Below are 26,473 nucleotides of genomic sequence, written 5' to 3' on the forward strand. Positions count from 1 at the left end.
ACCCAAAGAAAGATATCGTCAATGGCATCTGCGATATCATCTTTTAAAACATTTTCTGTCCATTCCACACTACCCAAAGAACACGCCCATGGATTTGTTTCCTCAAGTTGGTCAGTGTTGGTGAGGACAAAAGCCAGATGAATTGGAAACAGCAGATTGAATAAATAAATAAATAAATAAATAGGTACATAGATACAATGGAGAGCAATGTCCTGCTTGGACCACCAGATGATTATCAACAAGGAGGAAGACCCTGTGGCAACCATGACCTCTCACATGATCAGGATCCTGTGGTTGCCTCAGAGCCGGGGAAGGTTGCTAAGAGACAGAACTGACTCAGCACCTAACACAAGGCTAGAAACTGGATCATCACAGACCAGTGGGGTTGCCCATGATGGAAAGGCTTCCGGTCAAAGAGAGATTAGAAAGAAATGCCTGGCACTCTACTTCCAAACATCAGTCTGTGAAAATCTTTATCTATGACACAGCCTTACTGCTCTAAATGCAGTCTATGGACTGGTTGCATTGACATCTCACGAGAGTTTTGCTAAAAATACAGAATTGAACCAGAGGGTGGATACATATTAACTGGGGTGAAGGGCAAGACAAACACAACACAGATAGATAATAAAGTTAACGTAAGCACCCACGCAAACTGAAAACCTACAAGGGTACTTCAAAGTTTGCCGGAAAACTCCATTATTTTAGAATCCAATTCATCATGAGCATGCATGTCCACACAAAAGCTTGTGCATAAGTGTCCATGCAGCATTTATTCACAACAAAGCAAACTCTGTCATCAAGTGGATGCTGAATCATAGCAACCCTATCGGACAAAAGCAGAACTGGCCCTGTGAGTTTCCAAGACGGTAAATCTGTCCAGGAGTAGAAAGCCCCGTTTTTCTCCCTCAGAGTGGCTGGTGGTTTCAAACTGCTGACCAATGTGTAACTACCATCAGGCCACCAGAGAGAGAGAGAGAGAGAGAGAGAGAGAGAGAGAGAGAGAGAGAGAGAGAGAGAGAGAGAGAGAGAATATCAGCCTTTAGCTCAGAACAGCTGAATAAAAATCCACTTGGTAACAAACTCTGGAAGCAATTCATGTGCCCAATAAAACCTGAAGTGTCCTGGGATAGAACAACTTCTTTTTCAAGTTGGAATTATTTTCTTTTCTTCTTCTTCTTTTTTTGATGTCACGCAGGAAATATGTATTCTCTTTAAGAAAGTCATGGGGAAGCTGAGTCGGGTGGTCCAGAGGTCAGGGTTCTCCCTGAGCGTATGTGACGTCACTACAGTGCTGAGATCCATTTATGGTCCTCATTGTAGAAAAAGGACTGCTTCCCTGCGAATTCCGGGTTGTAGGTGGCTGGACTGGGTAGCCCCAGCTGGGACGGTTCCACCCCCCCCCCCCCCATCGCCTGGTGTTGGACACGAACGACGTGCGTGAGATGAAGTTCTTGGGGGTGTAGTCCACAATGTCATACTGACCAGGGCCCGGGAAAGGTGGCTTAGGTGGGAGAGGCAAGGGCAGAGAAGGCAGGATGGTGTTTTTTCAGGATCAGAGTCTTTTTTCAGAATGTTGGTGTGGTCCTTTGGGTTGTAGGAACCAGGTCCTGGGCCTGCTTACATCAGTTTGAGTCCACGGTCAGTTTTTTATTTAAAACAAGACATCCTTATCTTTGGCGACTGCCTCAAGAGGGATTCGTTGATGTTATAATGTCCCGGAGCAGGCACCGTTTGATTAGGCGTGAACACGCATCTTGGGGTTTTGGATATGAACCCTGCTTGGGGACAGATGTTCTTTTTCTCCTTGCGGGAAGAGAGGGTGGCACTGTCAGTTTGGGGCAGGAGTTTCAAATTTGAGAACGTTGGCAAAGTGTGGCAACTGGAACATGGTGGAACAGGTGTTGCTGAAGTCTTTCTTTGAAAAAATATGTGATGGGATTGAGTAGGCATTCGCTACAGGGTATTTAGAGATGGTGCTGCTCATGTGAGTGACCGCTTTATAATAAAATCTCTTGGCTTGACTATTAAATCCTTTTTTCCTGAACTTGGAACCCTTGAAAGGTGCAATTTAAATGGAATGGAGGACTGTGTTGGGCATGTAGCAGTAAAACCTTCCCAACCCACTGAAGTCAAAATGTGTGCATAAGCAAATGTGGTGAAGAAAACTGCAGGTGCCTGGCTATTAGAAGATATAGCATCTGGGGTCTTCAAGGCTTGAAGTTAAATAAGTGGTCATCTTTCTGGACTTTGTTGCCCCATCTGAATTTGCCAGGACTTTCATATTCTTGTTTAGGCTTGATCATGTTAGCAAGACTCAGTGAAATGTTCCATTTTTCTGATTAAAAACTCCACTACATGTTCCAACCTGACTCCACATCCCCAGCAGGCTCTTAAGGTGACCGGCCTTGCTCCTCCCTACACTTTCAGCTGTCCTTCTTGAACTGGAATGCCCTTCAACTGCATAGAGTCCTGGGGTTGAATAAAACTCTGTAATTATTTCCTTATGAGAGATTGCAAAAAATAAAAAAGGCCACAAATCCCTCCCACTTCTGTTGCATGTCCCTTAGCTCCTCCTATCAAGAAGGGGGAGTCTTGGTGTCTGCCCTTTGAAGCCGAGCACAAAGATTTTGTGTCTGGCTTTCAACAATGTATTCCAGTTGAAGTGGTGCTGTGGAAGGTCCAAGTCAAGTGGCTTTGCAGCTTCTGCTCCAATTTCCTTGGAAATCTGAGAGTCCTAAGTGCAGAAGCCCAAGGCCAGCTTGCTGGAGGATGAAAAGGCTTGCGGAGAGTGAGACTCAGCCAAGAATCATAACCAACAGTCAAGGATGTGGGTTAGGGCACACTAGACCATTCAACCTCATTTGAGCTGCCCCAGCGGAACAACCCGATGAGGGTCCTCAGGAAAGACCAGACGTTCTACCCAGCTGAGCCCAGCCCAAATTACTGACCCACGGTACGATGAGGGGAGAGGAAATACTTATTATGTTAACCCGCTAAGTTTTGTGGATGGCTTCTTATGTATTAAAAGATAAATAATATTGTCTTGAAATCTTCAGCCAGCACTACACGATTTCCTAAGAACAAATACAGCCCCCTTGATGGAAGAAACCATCTTCACTGATGAGAAGTGAAAGGTTGGCAAGTTGATTGTTGGTGAAGCCCCTTAGTTGATAGGCCTGCACATGGTGCAGTGATGGGGCCATTAACACAGACTCCATAACAAGTGGGTTACAACCTCTCTAGATGGATGCTTTAAAAATTGAAGACTCAGAGAAAAAAACTAAGTCACTTTCAAATGGTTCTGGTATCTAGACTGGATTTATGCAGACACGTCTGGTCTGGCACAGAGGACTCTGTCTGCCAGCACTGGAAGCTCTCACTCATCTATTCCAAGAAATAGAGAAGACAGCTAGTACACCAACTGACTGGAAGAAGGCCATATTTGTGCCCATTCCAGGAAGAATTTTTAACAGAAGGCGCAATTTATAGAAAATATCACTGATATTATATGCAAGTAACATTTTCCTAAAGATTATCCAACAAGAGTTGCAGCTGTACATTGACAGGGAGCTGCCAGAGGTTCTGACCAGATTCAGAAGAGGACATGGAACAAAGCATATCATTGCTGATGTCACTGGATCTTGGCTGAAGGCAGAGAATACCAGCAAGATGTTTACTTGTGTTTCATTGACTATGAGTGGGTTACAACCTCTCCAGATGGTGTGGATCCCAACAAACTATGGATGTCTTTGAGAAGAATGGGGATTCCAGAACGCTTCGTTGTGTTCCAGATTCAAGAGGCAATGTGCAAACAGACAGGGAACACTGCATGGTTTAAAACCGGGAAAGATGTGTGTCAAGGTTGTATTCTTTCCCCGTTCTTGTTCAATCTGGATGCTGAGCAAATAATCAGAGAAGCTGGATTATATGAAGAAGCATGCTGCATCAGGATTGGAGGAAGGCTTATTAACAACCCATATTATGCACATGACACAACCTTTCTCGCTTAACATGAGGAGGACTCGAAGCACTTACTGATGAAGATCAAGGATTGAAGCCTTCAGTACAGATTACAACTCAACGCAAGAGCAAAACTGCCACAGCAAGACCAACAGGTGACATTATGATAAATGAAGAAAAGGTCAAAATTGTCAATCAATGCTCATGGAAGCAGCAGTTAAGAGATCAAAAAATGTGTTGCATTAGGTAAGTCTTCTGCACAAGACCTCTTTAAAGGATTGAAATGCAAGGATGTTACTTGGAGGTCTAAGGTGTGCTTGACCCAAGCCAGGCATTTCCAATGGCCTCATATGTATGTCAAAAGTGACAGTGAAATAAGGAAGCCCCAGAAATAACTGAAGCGTTTGAATTGTGGTGCTGGAGAAGAGTACTGAAAGTATCATGAACTACTGATCAGACAAACCAATCTCTATTGGAAGAAGTATGGCCGGAGTGTTCTTTGGAGGTAAGGATGCCAAGACTTATTCCACACTTTGGACATGTTGTCAAGAGAGACCAGTCCCTGGAGAAGGGCATCCTGCTTGGTAAGTAGAGGGGCAGCCACAAAGAGGAAGGCCCACAAGGAGATGGATTGACACTTTGGACGCAGCAATGGGATCAAGCGGAGGAACCATTGTGAGGATGGCATGGGACCAGGTGGTGTTTAATTTTGTTGTGCATAAGGTTGTTGTGGGTTGGAACCGAACTGATGCACCAACCAAGCAACAATGTCAACAGTTCTAGCTCCAGTGTCTTGAGCCAGACTTATGAAAGTTTCTGCTCATGTCCAGGCACTACCCAAGGTTGTGACTCATTTTGTTTTTGGAAAACAATACAGGACTGGAAGGAGTCTGAGTTTGGGGGTTACCATAAACAAGTTTCAATCCTGGGTCCACCACTGGGTGACTTGGTGATTGGGCAAATAACGTCCATGAGACTCGGTTTTCTCCTGTGCCAATAGGGATTAAAGGCATCTATTGATCGAGACTGTCAAGATGAGATATATGAATGGTGAAGGCATATAATAAATGCTCCATAAAGATATTCTACATAACTGACACTCCAGATGCGAAAGTAATAAAGGCCTTGGCAAGTTCGATTTTTAGAAAAGAGAGACCTAAACCCACCAATACCTCCCCCAAGACTTTTCAAGAGGACCAGACTTATACATGCCAGGCAGACCACGATTTATCCGCTATTTATCTGTTGTCTGTTTGGCAGCTATTCTGCTTACAGCCATTTGGAAGGAGAGGGGAGGGGACAGGGTGATCAGCATTCATCTCTGGGCCACCAGGTCAAGTGGGTACTAATCAGGAAAAAATGTTTGGCTATTAAATGCTCCATTGAGTCCTTTAAATATCATCTGATGTGTCATAAATTTGCATTAGCCGTAGAGAATCAATCTCCGCCATATGCAAATTAAAGATGAAGTGAGATTCTCCTTCAGAGCCATTGCAGTCCCGCTGCCCCCACCAGTCACTTCAGCTTTATTCAACTGGACTCCATTTCTCTTCCCCTCTGCTTCCTTTTGTGACTTGAAGCTCATTAGCCTGTGATGGTTTGTGGTTGGAGAGACTTGGTCCCTGAGGTCAGCCTTTGGAGGCACCCCACTGGTGAATGGTTGGCTTTGTTTTGCACGTCCCCTGTGCAGTCCCAGGTTTCCCCCAACTGGCCTTGACTCTGGGACCACCCCACCCCCCACATGGGATGGCAATCATGTATGGACACAAGTTATGCCTGTATGCAGGAGCCCGTGCTCCTGAGTTGGCTTTCCAGGAGTTCATTCAGAAAATGAAAGGTTCATTAAACTATCCACGTGCCTTTGCTTCCTAGAGCTTGCCTCTTTCCTTATGCCTCCTCCTGTCCCGCCATCACTGTCCCCTTCTCCCCCCTCTTAGTGTCTCCTCCCCACTAGCTTGGTGTTGCTCTAATACTCACAGGATCTCTACCTTCTCCTAGATGCTGGTTCCACTTCCCTAGTTGTTCCCCTGTCCATGATGCCATCTGCTCACCACACCTTTCTCCCCATCTCCTTCTTCCCCCTCTGCCTCCCGGGGCCATTGGCCCCATTCCCTTCTCCCTGAGCAGCCCTCCCATGTCCAACCCATATAATTAGACAAACCAGCAATGTCCTAGTCTGAACAATAAAAAAAACACAAATGGTTGAAGAAAGAAAAGGAAAGAGAAAAAGATGAGAGAGAGAGAGAGAAAAAAAGGAAACCCCCCTACATAGGTCCAGGTCTGTTTGTTGGCCCCCATGAACCCCCCCCCCCCGGTTCTGAGGGAGATCCATCTGGGGGCTGCCCTGGAGCTGATCCCAAGGGCTCAATGGCAAGAAAATGTCTAGAAAAGAATGACGGAATATATGGACTAATATGTCAGATACAATTGATGTATGGACTATAACAAGAGTTGTAAGAGCACCCAAATAAAATGATTATATATACATATACATGTACCACATTTATTCCTCACAGGACACAGCAAAGACTGGAGTTCAGACTTCCAGGAGCTGGACCGAAGCTTTGGCATTGAGATGACAGACAATGGACTAAATTTTCCATGGTGGGGGTTGTGAATGGCCGTGTAGTGGACCCCGGGTCCTGGTGACCCCATGCACAATGGGAGAAAATTTCCCTGCCCCATGCCATCCCCATGCCAGCTCGATATCCACGGTGGTTTCCTCCATGAGTTTCCAGAAGTAGATCGTGAGGCTGCTTTCCACAGTCTGTGTGAGTCTGAAGAGCCCCTGAACCCTAGTGGGCATCGTAACCCAATGCAAGCCTCCCCAGAGAGAGGGTCGTGGCTGTGCACCAGGCACCTGGGCCAGGAATCCGGTGATGGAGACCTGCATGGAAGGTGACAATTCCACCAGAGAACCAGCCTTGCACAAGTTTTGTTGTATTTTTTAACCACTCCCCAAGATGCTCTGCTCCAGCTCATAATAATGACTATTGCTTATCAAAGCGCTGGCAACTTCCCAGGGGCAGAAACGCTAGCGTGAAGCCACGGCAGTCACTAGCTTCCTCGGAACTTATGCGTGTTCTTTGGGCGCAGCCCTCTTAGACCAGGATGCAGGCACTCAGCTTGGCTGGACACGGCTCACTGGCATGGATGCGAATGGGATGGGAGGAGACAAGTGACCACCATAAAGTCCCTCTATGACTTTATCATTTGCTCAAAATTTCCAATATGTTACCTCCTTCGGCCCTCCCAACAGTTACCTAAGGTTATTGTTTTTAATATCATGATCCTATTTTGACACGGTGGAAACAAAGATGCAGAGAGCGAGAATACCAGCACGATGTTTACCTGTGTTTCATTGACATGTCAGGGCATGAGATGGCGTGGATCCTAACAAACTGGATGTCTTTGAGAAGAAGGAGAATTCCAAGAGCCAAGTAAATTATTTACAGGAATGCATCTGGAGGAAATAAGAACAAATCCAAAGATAGAGAGAGATGTATGTATAGATTGTCACAAGATGTTATTTATAATAGTTAAAAATGGAAAACAACCCTTTCATTGCTGTTGATAAGTATTGCCACATCGATTCTATCAACCCCACATGACAGAGCAGAACTGCTCCATAGACTGTTCTAGGCTGGCATCAGAAAAGGAGCCGATCATGCTGTCTTTCTCCCTTGGAGCTTTGGAATGAGTTCAAGCTGCCAACCGTTCGCTCAGCAAAATGAGCGTTTAGTGTTCAAGAAAAAGACTCACTTGGATAAAGTACTGTAATTCAAAATAAGAACGTACTTAGTGATTTATAAAAATGGAGTTGTTGATATTAGTTAGGAATGTAGAAATGGGTTTACTGTCCCAATGTTGCCATTTCTCTGTGTATATACATGGGAAACAAGATGGAAAACATCACCCTGAGATGTTAACAGTTACGTCTATTCCATGAATTGATATTGACTTAGCCTCTTTTTAAAATTCTCTCTGTTTTCACAATTCACTGTAATAGATAAGCATCATAATTGAAAAGAGATGGATAATAGATTAATAAAATAATAACTTTCACAGAATTCATTTTCTTTTTGTGTGTGCGTGTCAGTTCGTTCGTCAGAAGTTAGAGAAAATACTAAGACACAGGAAAATACTTCGAGTGCTTTTGAAGGTCAGACTAAACATATGCCAAATACAGTGATTTTATCAAAACCATTTTGTCCATTTCTAACTAATTTATCTTACCCATATAAACAAGATCCCAAGAGGCCCGGTAATGATCCCATCTGTGAAATCACTGGATGTTCGGTTCGTCCCTGCAATTTTCTATACTTATCTTACTTATCCTTCACAAAGCACTCTCGGTGTTTGGGGAAATGATTTTGTGAAACTTGGTAAATTGCTAGGTAAAATATTTCCTTGGATAATGGTGTGTCTGACACCTTAAACATCTGAAAACTCTCAGAGTTGTTAGATCTCAGGTAGAAGAGGTCAGATAATGTCTCCAGAGACGGCTCCTATTAGCAGAGCTTGGGGTGATGTGAAATATGAGGCGAGGGTGGAGGGAAGGCGGTGGGCTGCCGCTGCAGAATTCTAAACAGATATTTAGGAGGAATTTCTAAACAAGAGGCAGAGACCCTGCTCCTGTCAGAACGGAAGGAAGCAAATTGATTCTGTGAAGGAAAAACTCAGGCATCGTGAGGAGACTCGTAATGATGTTCAAGACCCAATTCTTAGCATTTTCTCTGATTACATTGCACTTAAAATTGTCGTTTTCATATTCTTTGTTTGGCTACATTTAATTTTTTGAAATCGGTAAACTCACTTGGACTTTAGAGCTAGTTGATTTTTTTTACATATAATTCACATCTGTGTGAATATAGATAATTGCTATTAGACAATTCATGCATATGTAACTTTGAAGTGTGTGTCATTTACATATAATTCATAATTAATTTACCTGGAAGATGTTTTCCCTTCTCTACATCAAATCTTGACCCCCACCTTTAGTGAATATTAGTGACTTTATTAATTATCATCGCCGCCACCACCATTTATCAGTACTGGTGCTGCCCGGAGCTGTGCAGTTTGTAGACATACATCACTGTGGTACCTTCTCAGCTCTTTGAGGTTACTAACCCTATTTGCAGATCCAGCCACCAAGGCTGGCGGTTGAATAACTTTCCCAGGAACATAGTCAGGAACCTAAGGTTCTCTGATTCCCAAACACTCACTCCTGGAACACCCTGCTAGGATCCAATTATGTAGATCTGGTGGTGTCGTGGGTTCAATGTTGAGCTGCTAACTGTAAGACTGGCAGTTCAAACCCACCAGTCCATCCAAGAAGAACGATATGGCAGTGTGCTCCCATAAAGATGTATAGTTTTGGAAACCCTATTGAGGTAGTTAGTTTCTTGTGCCAATCTGGCCAATAAACACATGTGGGATTAATTGAAGGGCAGAGGGATAAATGGCTCTGTGAGCCTCGCCTTTTGAGTTCTCAGGTCTCTTGCTTTCTGATGGTCAGACCAGGGTGTAGCTGCCTTAGTCAGTTCCCTGCTTCAGTTGGCAAGGCTCATTTCCTGCAAGACATCCCCAAGGAGAAGCCGCATGGACCTACATCGATGAAGCCCTGGGTGCTAGAGCAGCTGTGTGGAGACCCCCGCCAGTGCTGAGATGCTTACATGTTCACTGCTTCGGCTTTCCTCCTGTAGTCGGCATCATTGCGTGTGTTTTGTGAGATGGAGGAGGACTTTGTGGATCGGTGTCAGACCTATGGGCTAATGTTGGGCTTGTGGGCTTGGGCAGCACTAGGTTGGGATGTTTTCTTGATGTGCACTTATTCTTTATATAAACCTCTGAGGATTTGTTTCTCTAATGTTCCCAGACTAACACACTTGTGGAGCAATTCTACGTTGCGCTAGGAGCCCTCATGACTCCGAATCAGCTCAGTGGCGGGTGGTGTTTATTTGTTTCAGGCTAATGATGCCACTGATAGGGGTCGGATTGGATCCCACAGCAGGGCTTGGTTTGGCGTTTGGTTTACGATGCTACCTGTGTCACAGGTCCTATGGTTATTACATTGGGATCGGCCCTGTTCCTCAATTTGTCTTCAGTTCCCTGGATCTGTTGGCCCAACCTTGCTTCTTATCATTCAAACAGCTGATAGGATCAATTATTCTGATGCTTCTACTTACCAACATTAACCTTGACTATTCTGACCTAACTTCTTGTTCTGTGCTGGCCTATCTGTTGCTGTGATGCGAACAGCTAGGCAAGGTTTATTTCAAAGACCAGGCAGGGTTAGCCACGGTGGCTAGGTTTCTGGGGAATTCCGGACTACGGTGAATTAGGAACAAAGACCTAATTATCTCCTTCTGAAAATTAACCAGTGAAAACTCTACAAATTATGTTATAGTGCTGCAAAGTAAGCATCCCAGATGAGCCCCTAGACTGTAACCCACTGCCAGTCAATCGACTCCAGCTCAATATTGACACCATAGGACAGGGGAGAACTACTCCTTAGGGTTTCTGGGACCATAAATCATCTTTCTTCTAAGGATTGCCAGGTGAGTTTGAACTACTGACTCTATAGTTAGTAGCCCAATACATAATCCACTATGCCACCAGGACTCCTAATACCCAGTGGGCACAATAGCAGACTCTAGCATATCCGTGATCATGCCAGTGATGCAGTGCCAGGCAAGGTTTGCTCAGTTGTACATGGGATTACTATGAGTCAGAGCCAACTCTAAGGCAACAATACCTTTCTACTGTTTTTGTTAAAATGTATGCACCCTGAAACTGTCCTTATTGGTGTATAATTATGAGATTTTAAAAATATGTATGGATTTGTGTAACCCTATTCCCTACTAGGACCCTCCAGTACACTGCTCCTTCCATGCTGAACCCAAACCCAGTGTCAGTGAGTTGATTCTGACTCCTGGCAATCACATATAGGGCTTCCCAGACTTTGTGTCATCTCAAACCATGTTAATTCATTTATTCATTCATTCAAGAAATATTTGCTTAAGCATCAACTCCAAGCCAGACAATATGTTGGGTGCCAGGGTCAATAATGAAGCACACATAGACTGGTCTCTGTCCTCATGGCTATAGTCATTCTTCATACCATCAAACAAATAAATATACAATCAAAATGCATTGGAAAAAAGAAGCTGAACAAGGTGCAATGAGTGGAAAGCACGAGGAGGATTTCCTGGAAGTGCGATCAGGGAGTCAACGACTTGCAAGCCATTTGCCTTATTTTGCCATGTTGCCCTCTAGGAAAATCATTTTGATTTCCGATTCAACAGACAGTGTGTAAGCAATGTACGTTTCCTTCCACCCTTGCCAAGGCTAGATATGATTTTTTAAAATTTCCCCCAGCTTCTGGATAGGTTATAGCTATTTAAGAAAGAGATCATTGAGTCAATAGTTTTAAAAAACCCCAAGATAAGGTATTTAACTTCAGAGGAATGGAAATTAAGTCACAGACAAAGATATCTATCTCCCCATCATAAGGCCAACATTTCAGAGTCATGATGATGTGCTTTTGCAAGGCCATTGTTATGGTTCATTGTCATCAAGTTATTTGCCCTCTTCCATACCAAACACGATGTCCCTTTCTAGGGCTTGCAAATTGTACAAAACCAACAACCTTACGCTGCTGCATACTGTCGTTATTCTGTAAAGACAAAAGTGCCCTGCCCTAACCCAACAGCCCAACCCATTGCTGTTGTGATAGGTAGGTTTATTGTGCCAACCTGGCCAATAAACACATATAGGGTTAATAAAGTGGCAGCTTAATTGAAGGGCAAAGAGATAGATGACTCAGCGAGCCTCGCCTTTCTCTCTCTTGCTCTCTGGTGATTGGACCAGCATACAACTGCCTTAGCTAGTTCTCTGCCTCAACTTGTGAGCTACACTACCTGTGGGACACCCAACCTGTGGACTGTGTTGTTATAGTTTGAGGTCCCTTCAAGACCTGCTTCACCACAATGCTGATATATACCATCACTCAATCTGAGGACTGCCAGTCCCTGTCATCTGGCTGACTGTTGGTGACCTGCTCTGCTGTTTGCTGCCTGTGACCAGACTACCTATATTTCTCTACAGAAGACTCCACTGTCTGTTTCCTTGACTTGCACCCAGCAGCCCTCGTGAGTTGAAGGACTGCCAGTGTATTAACTCTCACGGAAGTGAGTTGAACTGAGCCCTCTGTACTGCTTTGTGGAATACTTAGTTCTTTATTTCTTCGTGTTGTATATATATTCATATATATATATATATACACACCCATATATAAACATAAGTGTCCTGGTTTTGTTTCTCTAGAGAACCCTGTTTAACATAGCTGTTAAGTTGATTCTGACCCATAGGGACCCGACAAGACCGAATAGAACTGCTCCATAGGGTTTCCAAGACTGTATTTCCTTCTATCATCTTTTAACCGTTTTATTGGGACATAATCCATGTATCATGCAACACATCAAGAAGAGTTGTACAATCATTACCACAATCAATTTGAGAACACTTTCTTCTTTCTTGCACTCATTGTAATTAGCTCCGTACAACTCAGTTGCTTAAATATATTAAAAAGAATTGTGCAATCATCGCCCTTATTGATTTGAGAACATTTTCTTTGTTCTTGTAGCCATGATTTCAGTAGCCAACAGCTCCATCTTTCTCCACCAAAGCATCAACCTTGCTGTTAGCAGTCCAACTCTTAACCCTCCACACAACCCAATACCCTCCAAAATTCCACCTCCATGTAGGGAATTCGTTGAAATCATTTGCAGTGCTTATTAAAACACAGATTCCTGGGGTTCAACCCTAGGGTATCTGCTTCAGTGAGTCTAGGGTGGAGTCTACAAGTTTGCACTTGTAACCAGTCTCAGCTTCTGAACCAGGGGCAGGCCATACTCTGAAAACCATTGTCCCACCAGCATTCTTGTACATATACAGAAGGTTATTGTATCACAGTATTCATTGCAGTGTTACTTATTGTTTCAGAAAAGAAGAAACAAGCTAAATGTCTGTCCATAGAAGAACAGGTGGAGATACTGTGATATATTCTTGTGCTGGGAAAAACTACTTTGCAGTTTAAAGAAATGAACTTAAAGATATTCACAATTTAGAGTCTTCCTGACCAGTTTTACCAGGAACCTTTGCTAACTGCATTGTGGATAATGTTTTGAGCTGGTACCTGCAAGGGCAGCAGTTCAAACTCACCAGCCTTTCTGCAATGAAAGATGATCCTGTTAAAATCTCTGGAAGCTAACAAGGCAGCTCTACCCCATCCTGTAGGGTCACTGTGAGTTGGAATTGGCTCCATGTCCCTGAGTTTTCTCCGTTGATCAATTTGAAAACTGTTTTGTCAGATGTCTTTTTTGTTTCATCTTTACTCATTCATAACTTCATGAATTTGTATTTTCTCGCTTCTGCCTTTAATAAACTGGTCAGAATATTTTCTATTTTAATTTAGTTTTCTCTTTTCATAGAGCCAGCCTTTAGAGGTGTTTATCAGTGCTATTCCTTTACTGCTTCCAATTAATTAATTTCTCCATTTTATCATCTTTAATTTTTCTCTCTCCATTGACGTTCTTTATATAACTTATTGAATGGAATCCTGAGTTCATTTGTTTTCATTGTCTGTTTACTAAGGATGGAATTTAAGGCTACTGATTTTCCATTTAGTAAATCTTTGGGCCATTCCACAAAAGGTAGCTGTGTTGTATAATTATTTCTATTGTTCTAATTATAGTTTTGATTTTCTCTTTGACTCAAGAGTTATTTAGGATTGCATTTTTAATTTGCAAGTGCTTAGAAGTTGTATTACTTTCAAGTTGTGTGGCGTTGTGAACAAAGAGTGCGGAATAGTGCGTATAATAAAATAGGCAATAAAAAGGATTTATTATCTGTTTAGAGAATAAAGTTACTTGGATACTTATTAAATAAACTTTATTGATTTTATAATTCAAGTCCTCCCTATCCTAGTTAATGGTTTTCCTAATGTTTCAGAGACTTGGAGGCACTTATTAAAGTTTCCCACTTTAATAAGATTTCCAGAGGGACTTTGAAAATCTCTGACATATTCCTGAGAATCTATCTTTATCATGATTGTTATACCTTGCATGAAGGGATCTTCATGAATATTAGATTATACATCTGGTCCTTTTCAGTACTTTACCTTCAACTGTATTTATTCTGAAAGTTTCATTGTTGTAAACCCTGATTTCTTTTTATTGGCACTTGGATGACTCATGTGTTCATTTTTCTCATTTCAATCTTTATCATATGCTTTTTAAAAATTTTATTTTAACCAGTGTCTCTTCACATTCCCTCATTGCCAACAAGTTGATGCGGATCATAGCGACATAATAGGCAACCTAACAGGACAGGGTAGAACTGCCTCTATGGGTATCTGAGACTGCACCTCTTCACAGGAGTAGAAAGTCCCTTTGAAATGGCTGATTTTGCCATTAGCAGCCCAACAGGCAACTACTATGCCACAAGGAAGAGGTACCATAGTACTGGGCTTTATTTATGGGCTTCATCTGAAGTTGTAGGTTTCATCATTGCTACATTGCCCCCTGACTGGCTTGTCTCCTCCCTGAGACCCTTCTGTAAGGGGATCTCCAGTGGCCAACAAATGGGCTTTGTGTCTCCACTCTGTACTCCCCCTCATTCACAATGATATGATTTTTTTCTTCTGATGATGCCTGAGACCTCATCCCTTCGACACCTCATGATCACACAGGCTGGTGTGCGTATTCCTTCCACGTGGGGTTTGTTGCTTCTGAGCTAGATGGCTGCTTGTTTACCTTCAAGCTTTTAAGACCCAAGACACTATATCTTTTGATAGCTGGGTACCATCAGTTTTCTTCACTACATTTGCTTATGCACCCACTTTGTCTTCAGAGATTGTTTCAGGAAGGTGAGCATCATAGAGTGCCAATTTAATAGAACAAAGTATTCTTACATTGAGGGAGTACTTGAGTGGAAGCCCAATGTCCTTCTGCTACCTTAATACTAAACCTATAAATATATGCACATAGATCTATTTCCCCATCCTCATATATAAATATATTTACATATGTGCATGCCTTTATTTAGACCGCTCTAATGCCCTTTGCCTCCTAGCTCTGTCCTCTATTTCCTTTGATATAAAGCTCTTTCGTATACACACATGAGCCTCCCTAGATTTGTTTCTCTAATCTACCCAGACTAACACAAAGGAAGACACTAATAATCTTTTGTTTTACATTTTCTGTGGTTTCACTAAAATCTAGCAAACAATGCCATAAAGATGGGAACAACTAGGGGTTAAAATCAACAATGAGGTGGACGTGAAAATCCTGGGAGTGTTGAAGGAATAGCAATCTAGATGAGAGGAATTACTAAGAAGCAGAAGAAGGGTAAGCATGATGGTGGGACAGGAGGATGGTAAAAGGAAACAGAAGAAACATCTAGGAAGCAAAGCTATGGATAGAGGTACAACCATGGGTGTGTACACATATAAATATCTTAGTTCATAAAAACATATGTATTGGCATATATATATTATATTGAATATGTATAATATATTGAAGAAGTGGATGAACTTTGGGCCTCTACTCAAACCCTCCCTCAACACAAGGACACTTTGTTCTAACAACCTGGCATTCTTGGATGCTCACCCTCCTGACAGAATTGCTGAAGACAAAATGAGTGCACAAGCAAATGTGGTGAAGAAAGGTGATGGTACCTGGCTATCAAAAGATATAGTGTCTGGGGTCTTAAAGGTTTGAATTAAACAAGTGGCCATCTAACTCAGAAGCAACAAACCCACATAGAAGAAGCATACCAGCCTGTGTGATCATGAGGTGTCAACAGGATCCAGTAACTGGCAACAGAAGATCCAAAACAAACAAATAAACAAGCAAAAACATATTTCAGAGAACCAGGGGGTTGGAGCAGAGACCCAAAACCCATTTGTAGATAATGGGACATCCCTCACATAAGGGTCACAAGGAAGGGATGAGTCAGCCAGGGCTCAGTATAGCACTGCTGAAACACACACTATACCTCTGGTTCTTTGAGGCTCTTCACCCCCCCCCCCACTATCATGACCCCAGTCCTCCCTTTCAGTTCTGGCTAAACCAGAGCATGTACTCTGGTATAAGTAAGAGATCACGACACATGGAATCCAGGTCAGAGAAGCCCCTCAGTAACAGAAATGGTAGTATCAATACCAGGAGGTTGGGGGAGAGATATCCATCGGTGTAAGATATGAAAATAATAGTAATTTATAACTTATCAAGGGGTCATGAGGGCAGAAGGAGGGAAGGGAGGGATAAAGAGGAGCTGATACCAAGAGTTCAAGTAGAAAGTAAATGTTTATAAAATAATGATGGCAGCATATGTACAAATATGCTTGATACAATTGATGTATGGATTGTTACAAGATCTGCAAGATCCCCAATAAAATTATTTTTTAATAAAACCCTATATCATTAGAAAGATAATTTGAAGTTTTATTTTCAGATCAAAGCACCCATGGAGTGAGGAGGGACATAATTTTTGTTACATAAGATAGCCCACTTGGTAGGACCATGAAGGAAAGATGTCATGGTCCTGTCAGGAGTCCACACATGTCTTATCAAAATGTGCCCTTAGTTCACCTTTCAGAGATTTTACCTTCAACCTGTATAACAAGAAATAGACCTGTACTTAATTTCATCACGCAAGCAAGAGAAAGACATGGTAATTTCTGTTTGTTTATGTGGTCTGCCCAAACTAATTCAGTAGCTGCTGTTTTCAACTAAGCATGTTTGTCTTGTTTAGAGGTGAAAAGACATTTAATTGGTTCAGAAGTACTTGTTTGTCTCATCCCAACTTGGGAGATTCAGTCGCCATCTGTGTTTTTATGTCATGTCTCCTTCTCCACCACTGTGCTTAATCCCAAAGTATTTCTACAGAGTCTGTAGCATGTTATATTTGTATTTTTTTATCTGTGTCTTTACACCTATCATTGAAATAACACAGTCTTCTTTAGGGGTAATGTCTGTCATTCTGGCATTGCCATTTTAATTGTTTTGATATTTTATTATCTCGAGTCTTAGAAAGCATGGTCATTCTATTAGTAAGATTAAAAAATCCAACTGGTAAAACTTCCAAGGTCGAAAAATAAGGATTTCCATAAGCAACAAAGGTAGTGGCAAAATTGTCAACATCCTTGCAACAATATGAAGACTGCTTATCCAGTAAAAACTGCTCGACTTAGTAAGAATATCAGGGTTTGTTGCATTAAAATGCTTCAACTATTCCAACTTTTCTCTTCCAAACTGTCGTAACTTTGGCAATTAGCTGTCTTGCAACCACAGGAAGTGTTAAACCAGCAGCCATGCAGTCGCCGGTGGAGGCAGACTGGGTTTGGAGGAATAAAAAGCCCCATCCTAGCTTATTCTCACTATTTAACCTATCTTATAGTTGTCTGGAAGGAGTCCTGGTGGTGTCGCGGTTATGCACTGGGATCTGATCTGCAGGGTTGGCAGTTTGAAACCACCAGTGGCTCCACAGGAGAAAGACTGAGCTTTCAACTCCAGTAAGTAGCTATAGTCTGGGAAACCCACAGAGCGTAGCAAAGAGTCAGCACTGGCTCCACGGCAGTGAGTTTAGTTTTGGGGTTTATAGTTCCCTGGAGAGTCCCCATTGAAGAGGTTTGTTATTATGTGATGCAACTCAGAGCTCACTCTGCAAAAAAGTCAAGCAAAGATATCACAAAAAAATAAAACTACCAACGTATATCCTTTGTCAAACACACGCAAATACGCTCAACAAAATAGAGGTCAGCAACATCGTAAGACACAGATCAACAAAAACATCAATTGAATCTCTAGATGCTAGCAATCTTAAAAAATTTTAAAGGAACTTTATTTACTACAGAATCAATAAAACAAAAATAAATTAAACCCTCTGCCCACCCCCACCCCCCACTCAAAGTAGAGCGACTTGGATGCTGAAAACAATCAAAGATTATTGAAAGATTCCAAATAAGATCTAATTAAATAAAAATACATCTCATGTTCATGGTCAGAAGATGATACTGTTGAAATGGCAATCACCCCCAAGTAGCAATTTCTATTGAAACCTTTACCAACTTTTTGCAGAAATAGACAAATTGATCCTAAAATCCATGCAGAAATTCAAAGGTCCTTGACATTCAAAACAATCTTGAAAAGGGAGTAAAAAAGTTGGAAGGTCCACATTTTGTGATTTCAAAATTTACAACAAAACTACAGTAATCAAAATAATGAGATTCTACCTTAAACCTGAAAGGATAAAGTCAAAATTCCCTCCCATCAAGCTGATTCTGACTCATAGTGATCTTATAGGACTTCATAGAACTGCTCTATAGGGTTTCCAAGGCTGTAAATCTTTACAGAAGCAGCTGCCTCATCTTTCTCTTGCAGAACAGCTGGCGGGTTTGAACTACCAACCTTTAGTTAACAGCCCAATGCCTAAATCACTGCACTATGAAGGGCTAACCAACTAATTGTCATCGAGTCAATTCCAACTCATAGGGACTGTATAGGGCAGAGTAGAATTGCCCCTGTGGATTTCCAAGAATGTAACTCTTTACAGGAGTAAAAAGCTTCCTCGTTCTCCCAGGGAGCAGCCAATAGTTTTGAACTGCTGACTTTGCAGTTAGTTGACCAAGCTTTAATCCACTATACTACAAGGGATCCATAAAGGAACAGGGTGGGGTGGGTGATGTCACTGAAGCTTGTAAGAGCTGAAGTCATGGTGAAGACCTGATGGGGCTGTACCCTATGGAGGAGCACAGCAGGTAAGCAGAGAAGGATGAAAGGAAGAATTGCCACACACACACACACACACACCACACACACACACACCACACACACACACACACACACCACACACACACACCACACACACACACCACACACACACACCACACACACCACACACACACACACACACCACACACACACACCACACACACCACACACACACACACACACCACACACACACACCACACACACCACACACACACACCACACACACACACACCACACACACCACACACACACCACACACACCACACACACACACCACACACACACACACCACACACCACACACACACACACACACGACACACCACACACACCACACACACACACACACCACACACACACACACACCACACACACACACCACACACACACACACACCACACACACACACCACACACACACACACACCACACACACACACCACACACACACACCACACACACACACACCACACACACACACACACCACACACACACCACACACACACCACACACACCACACACACACACCACACACACACACAGACAGCAGCCTTCACTCTCAACCCTCCAACCCCCAGGTCCATCCCCCACCTCTCTCGTTCAGACTCCGGCTGACACTCAATGGCTGCCCACAGTCTGAAGACAGAGAACCGGGGATTTGTGTGGTACAGCTAGTAGAAGCTGGCCACAAATGGGCACAGAGCAGGGTAGAATATAGAGGAGGAACAAAACCTGGAAAAACAAACAAACAAACAAACAAAAACCCTAGCACCTCAAGGAAATGTCTCCTCCTATGTGCACATCAAGAAGAGATGTAAACTGTATTAATGCCTTTTGGTTTACTAAGGTGATGGGTCCTATTGACAGTTTTCGTGATTTCAAAACATCCTTCTGTTCCTAGACTCTAACCCACCGTAGTAAGGTGCTTGTCCTTCTCACCATACTTCTTTATGTGGAAACTTCAAAAAATCTATATTCATAAATAAGATTGGTCTGCATATTCTCTTTCATTTACTTTATTTTTGGAATGGTGAAAGTCACAATATCCTATCAGGATTACATGCATTTGCTGAGTAAAATTAATCAGACGAGCTTTGCACATTTTTATATACTGGAATAATTGATATAGTAAAATGATGTATTGATTCCTTAAACATGAAAAGAACCATCCAATCATGTTCCTAGTGAGAGTTGATGGTTTTAAATCAGACAGTTCTTAGAGAACTTCGCAAAGTCTTCCGTGATTATTGGTCTGTACAGATTGTCTGCTTTTGTCAATCTATTCCAGTCATTTGTAGCTTCTAGAGAAGTGGCCGTATCGTGGAGTCTCGTTTTCTCTTGCAATGTCCAAGTTTTATACTAAACCTTGGGGGTTAAATAATCTTGGGGAAGTGTTTACGTAGGAAGTGTTTGTTGGGAAGACTGCATGGTCGTAGTGGTCACTGCATGGAGGGTCACTCCTTTGGGGAGAGATTTTGAAGGCTTCATTAAAATCCTAAGAGGGGTTGAAAGACTTCCTGCAGATGGGATTGTTCAGGTTTCTCTGCAGCTGTTGACAAATGGTGCACCCCGTGGAGCTGACCAGAGGAGAATGTGCCTGAGGTGACCTTCCAGGGTGAGTCAAGGGTGAGTCACCCTGTGGTTGGGTAACTTCAGCACCTGCCTCCTCTGGAAGCTGACCTCTCAGGACTCTGGCTGCCATTTAGATCCCCTGTTGAGAAAAGTGACAAGAAAGTGTGTGAGAAGGAGGAGACAGAGTAGGGTGTGTGTGTGTGTGTGTGTGTGTGTGTGTGTGTGTGTGCCCTGCTGTAATCACAAGGGGCTGTGCTTTCAGTGCATCAGGTTGGCTTCCTTCCTGACCTAGGAGACGCCACTTGGTATGTGTCTTTGTGATTGACCTCTGCTACCTGATCAGTGAGAGGAGAGGCTCTGAGGCATTCTTAGATGTTTGATTCTGTTAACAGATATCCTGAAGATGAAGGTTTTAATCTTAGCAAAACAGGCCCGTGCCTCCTGTGTGTGTGTGTGTGTGTGTGTGTGAGAGAGAGAGAGAGAGAGAGACAGAGAGAGAGAGAGAGAGAGATTGATGATCCTACATAAGTAATAGTGCCTAAGGTTTTACTCATGAGGAGTCAAAGGTCTTACTTGGATTACTGTCTGGGATTCAAAGGCCTTCCTTCTTCCTGTCTGGGCTTACGGCATCAATAGCCAAAGGACAACTTTGTCTTGGAGAAACACCTTTTGAGTCCCTAATGCCTTCCTGTCACCGATTATCCAATTGGCACGGTTGGGAGGGAACAGGAAGTACAGATGAGATGGAGAGGGAAACGCCTAGCACATGGAATGCCATTGGGGATAGCTAAGGAGCTTAGTCGTAGGGGAATCTGTAAGCAGGCGTGCACTTGGCCAGCAGTGGGAAGCATGGTGATTTGGGGGACACTGAAGTTTGAGGTGGAATTACAACATAAATCACCGTTGCACGAGTTGGAGGAATATGAGTATTGGTTTTGGCTAAACCTCTGTGAGCCACTTTTTTCATCTGCAAAATGGGAAATATAATGTCTACTTTGACAGCTGACAAAGTCCCTGGTGGCTCAAACAGGAAATTGCTTGACTACCAAAATATTAGTGGTTCCAAGCAGCTGAGAGCTGTCCCAGAAGAACATCTTGGTGCTCTGCTTCTACCGGGCACAGCAGCGCTACCCTGCAGCCGTAGTGACGAGTCAAGATGACAAATGTTATTTTTTGTTTCTGTTTTAGTTTTTTCACATAATTATCATTTTTTCATTGTGGCAAAAATACACATAACAAAACATTCTCCAATTCACCAACTTCTACCTGTATCATTCACTGCCATTGATTATATTATTTGTGTTGTGCAATAATTGCTGATATCCTTTTCCAAATTATTCCACCATCATTAACATACAATTAATGCCCCCTATGCAAAACTCTTCCTTCTTCACCCATCTTAACCATTGGTCAAGTTTGGGGTCTTTCATTTTTTTTACATTTATTTTTTATATTTTTTAGTAATTTTCTTGATCTAGTTTTCACATATCATATATTTCTATAGTTAAATTGCTTTCAGGCAGAGTTATATGTACATCATCACAATCAGTTCTAATGCTCCTTCCCCATTCCCGCATACATTGTTTAGTCCCCAAATCCACTCACCCCCACCCCACATCCCCTGATAAACCATTGCATAAGTTATTGCCTTGATGCATCCCCTCCTGAGCTTCCCAAACTGGGAAACCCCATGGAAACAATAAAAAATAAAACAGCAAGAAGAAAATAATAATATAAAGATAAAAATAAAGAATATGACAGAAATGGCCACCATCAATATTTAAAAAGCCAGAAAAGAAAGTTCTGTTGTGAAACAAGTGAGAAGTAGTATTTGAGCCTAGAGCAAGTTCTGGTTGGGTCAAGAGGGACGTTAACTGACCAGGTATCATTTTGAACCATGGTTTCATGCAACAAAATCAAGTTTACAATCATCTCTGTCTAAGAGTTAAGTTTTTCAAGTCCCTTGTCTGTGGCTAGAGGGATCTTCCAGAAGCTTAATCTGACTACTCTGCAGATGCATGATGGGTTCCCACTGTCCTGCATAACCCTCTGCAAATTGGGTGCTCACAATTGAAGCTCTGATACTTTTCCCTTCACCATCTTTGGATTTTGTTATCGTCATTTTTTAATCACACAGGTTGGTATGCCTCTTCAATGCGGACTTAGTTGATGCCTCACTTAGATGGCTGCTTGTTTGAATACAGGCCTTTGAGACCCCAGACACTTCCAACTGATAGCCGGGCACTGCACTTTGCTGTAGCACCCTTATCTTCAGTGATCTCTTCAAGGAGGCAAGTATTGAGCAGGGCCATGTTATAAGAACTAACTGTTCTTGGATTGGGGCTAGAATTAAGTGGGAGCCCTGAATTCATCAGCTTACCCACAGGTTGTTGGGTTTTGTTTTTGTCATAATATGACTGCCAAAGAACAACAACAAACAGACAAAAGGTAGAAAAACAAAGAAACCAAAAGAAAAATGTTGACAAATCATCCCCCTGAGATATAAGGTGATTGCATTGATAACATCAATAATTTATCCAGTGACATAAAATTTAAGATATTGTTGTTATGATGAATTTGTGCTAGTATATAGTCCAACTGTAAACTGCAATCCATGGGTTGTTGCTTCCTACAGATCGATTTTTTGATGGAGCTCTGTTTATACTGAGAATGTGGTTGGTGCAAGGGGAAATGTTCCGGTGTCATTTCTTACAAGGGCATATCCTTGCCTATCAGATTAAAACCTGTCATATTAATGCCAAGGAACCATTGAGGTACTAAATATATAATGGTTCTGGGCCCCCTTTCATTGGACACCTATTAAGCCAGGAGTCCCAACCAAGGTCCAATGACGGCCATGCCCACAGTCCTTTGCTTCCTCTCTGACCAGAGTATGTCAGTCCTAACTCCAAGGGTACAGGTAGTTTTGAGGCAGAGCACCATTTGTTCAGCGAGGCTTCTAGATTGAGTCCTTCTGGTGTGGCCCTTGGGGATTGCTATGTTGCCTGTAAGGCCAGAGTCTAAGGTCAACATAGTGCTTAGTCCAGGGCGTGGTTCACCAAAGGTTGGGTAGAAACGTTTGTGGTGCCTACCCAGCAACATAAAACCGGGTTTATTCTCCCCCTTAGGTCCCCTGCAGTTATTGTTTAGCATCCTGATGTGAGGTTGCTCCTCCCCATGGACCCACCATAGCCACCAACAGAATTATCAGTGCCTCGTCTGAGAATGTACATGTGCCACCCCCTCTGGTCTTAACTCGATGTTCCAGTGAGATTTTCCTCTCATTTCTGTGGAGGGCCTGTGGATTTGTCGCAGCCTTGTCTCCATGTTGCATGGCATCAAATCGACGGTCTTCTCCTTTTCCGTCCTTCTGGAAGGAGTGACCCCAGCCAATGGGAGGTCTCCTCTTTCAAGGTGGTTCTTATGAAGTGTATAAACAGGGATCAATGTATGGCTCCCAGCTAGTAGGCACACTTTCTACCCTTTTGCATGTGAGTTAGTCGGTAAGATTTGTTTAATTGGTGTTTCTGCTTCTAGTAATGTCCTTTTGTGATTAACGAACTTCACTCAGCATAATGGTTTTCCAGGTCCTTCTATGACACGCAGTGGTCCATGCTTTGATCACTCCTTTTCAGGGATGCACAGTATTCCATCTTGTGTTTGTGCCATGGGTTCTTTATCCATTCTTCCATGGTGGGCGTTTGGGCTGCTTCCAGTTCCTTGCTGTTGTGAACTGATATGAACATGGGAGATCATACGTCCGCTGGTGTTGCGTTTCTTATTTCTCTGGGGTATATGCCTAATAGTGTTATTGCTGGATCGAATGGGATTTCAATTCCCAGCTGCTTTAAGTCTCATCCTATTGTTTTCCATGGTGTTATATGTATTTAGAAGCCCACCTACAGTGTGTATCAGCTCCAATCTCTCCGCATCTCTCCACCATTTGTTGCTTTCTGGTTTTTGTTTTTTTTAATTAGGCTAGCATTGTGGGAATGAAGTTGTATCTCACTGTGGTTTTAATTTTCATCTCTATGATGAGTAGTGATTGTGAGCATTTTTTTCATGTGTTTGTTACCATTTTACTTCATTTTGCTTAACGGTTCATGTCTTTTTTTCTATTTCTTAATTTGGTCATTTGTTATTTTCTTATTGAGCTGTTGTAGAGTTCTCTTTTAAAAAATCATTTTATTGGGGGCTTGTACAATACTTATCACAATCCATGCATCCATCCATTGTGTCAAGCACATTTGTACTTATGTTGCCATCATCATTCTCAAAACATTTGCTTTCTGCTCGAGTCCTTGGTATCAGTTCCTCACTTCCCCCCCCACTCCCCACTCCCTTATGAACCCTTGATAATTTATAAATTATTATTATTTTGTCATATCTTACACTGTCCGACATGTCCCTTCACCCACTTTTCTGTTGTCGGTCCCCCAAAGAGGAGGTTATATGTAGATCCTAGTAATCGGTTCTCCCTTTCTACACCACCTTCCTCCACCCTCCCAGTATTGCCACTCTCACTACTGGTCCTAAAGGGATCATCAGTCCTGGATTCCCTGTGTTTCCAGTTACTATCTGTACCAGTGTACATCTTCTGGTCTAGCTGGATTTGTACAGTAGAATTGGGATCATCTGTATATTTTGGTAAGAAGGCCCTTGTCCGGTGTGTCATTGTTTTAAAAAATTTCCTCATATGTGGGTTTTTGTTTTACTTTTTGGATGTGCATTAGTGATGTATTTTCAGCATGTCCCAGGCATCTATTTTGTCTTCCACTGTGTGATTTCTTTACTATACTTAATAGTCTATGTATGCCCTGTAATAGGGCCCTTAAGTTTGTTCCAGTTTTTCCATTGGTAATCTGGAGAGCTCTGGGGTTTACATTTAGGTATTTAATCCACCTTGAGCTCATTTTTGTGCCTGGGGAGCGATATGGATCTTGTTTCATTCTTCTGCAGATAGAAATCCAGTTTGTCTAACACCGTTTGTTGAAGAGGCTGTCTTTTTCCCATGGGATATTTCTAGATCCTTTGTTAAAGATATGTCTGGGTTTTTGGTTCGGATCCATTGGTCTATATATCTCTTGTTGTACCAGTACCAGGCTGTGATGACTAGTGGGGCTATGTAGTAGGTTTTTAGGTCAGGAAGTGCAAGGCCTCCTACATGGTTCTTCTTTTTATGAAGTTCTTTGGTTATCCTGGGTCTTTTGCCAGCCCATATGAAACAGTTAGTTTTTCCCATTTCTTTAAAGAATAGATTTGGTATTGGATTGCATTGTATCTGTAGATTGTTTTAGGTATGTGGTGGTTATATAATCTGTTGTCAAATTTGAGAGGCTTAAGAGTGAAGGAATGGAGTTTAGGCTATCAATCAGATCGCAGCTTGATGACCTCATTTGGAGGCGCTGAGGAGATAAATAGCTCGCTGGAGGTGGGACACTCAGACACTCCCTGTGAGACATTACTGATGATGAGCCTGATGGAGCTACAGTGATGCAGCCAGAGCCTGGAGATGGAGGAGTCAAGCGGAGACCCATCCCAATGCTGAGATGCTTCGACCCATTGGATCTACGAGATTTTCCGCCCACAGGCCTGTGATCTTCCTGCATTCAGCATTATTGCATGTGCTTCGTGAGTCCAAAGAGGACTTTATAGATTGGTATCAGATATATGGGCTAATATCGGAATTATGGATTTGAGCTGGACTGGGTTGGGATGTTTTCTCAATATTCAATTACTTTTTATATAAAGCTCTTTCTTATACACATATAGTGTTTATGAATTTGTTTCTCTGGTCAATCCAGACTAACACAAGGTAGTATTGATATCTTCACAGTATTAAGTCTGCCTATTTATGAGCACAGAATATTCTTCCATTTATGTAGGTTCTTTTTGGTTTCTTGTAGTAATGTTCTGTAGTTTTCTCTGTACAGGTATTTTGTTTCTTTAGTTAGTTTTATTCCTAAGTATTTCATCTTTTGAGTGGTTATTATAAATAGTATTGTTTTCTTGATTTCTTTTTCATGGCTTTCTTTACTGGCATACAGGAATCCAATAATTTCTGCTTATTAATTTGTATCATGCTACCTTGCTGAACCTCT

At 42.3% G+C, this 26,473-nt stretch overlaps 1 pseudogene; it reads right to left on the bottom strand.

The window, feature by feature from the left end:
- Positions 1–1,286: 1,286 nt before the first annotated feature.
- LOC142454644 (O(6)-methylguanine-induced apoptosis 2-like) overlaps positions 1,287–26,473 on the bottom strand; it is a 103,716-nt pseudogene continuing 78,529 nt past the window's right edge.

Source organism: Tenrec ecaudatus, chromosome 8 (genome assembly GCF_050624435.1).
Source record: "Tenrec ecaudatus isolate mTenEca1 chromosome 8, mTenEca1.hap1, whole genome shotgun sequence".
In the NCBI taxonomy this organism is placed as follows: Eukaryota; Metazoa; Chordata; class Mammalia; order Afrosoricida; family Tenrecidae; genus Tenrec; species Tenrec ecaudatus.